The sequence below is a fragment of the Pleurodeles waltl genome, chromosome 3_1 (assembly GCF_031143425.1).
Source record: "Pleurodeles waltl isolate 20211129_DDA chromosome 3_1, aPleWal1.hap1.20221129, whole genome shotgun sequence".
In the NCBI taxonomy this organism is placed as follows: Eukaryota; Metazoa; Chordata; class Amphibia; order Caudata; family Salamandridae; genus Pleurodeles; species Pleurodeles waltl.
Window position 1 is genome coordinate 1,082,246,735 of NC_090440.1, and position 204 is coordinate 1,082,246,938.

Genomic DNA, 204 nt, shown 5'->3' on the forward strand with positions numbered 1-204 from the left:
AAAGACCTTTTTTGGAAATGGACAAGGCACTCTAGAGTCTGCACAAAATCAGAGTAAAGCAGTGTTCGCTTCATCGCTCCTTGGATACTAGACCAGTAATTGAATCTTATCTTATATGGGTCTGCAATAGTTTTCAGTGGACCCTGCTAACACGGCTGTGATTCAGTACTCTGCATTATCAGGTGGCTTTCCCTGAGCCTGTTA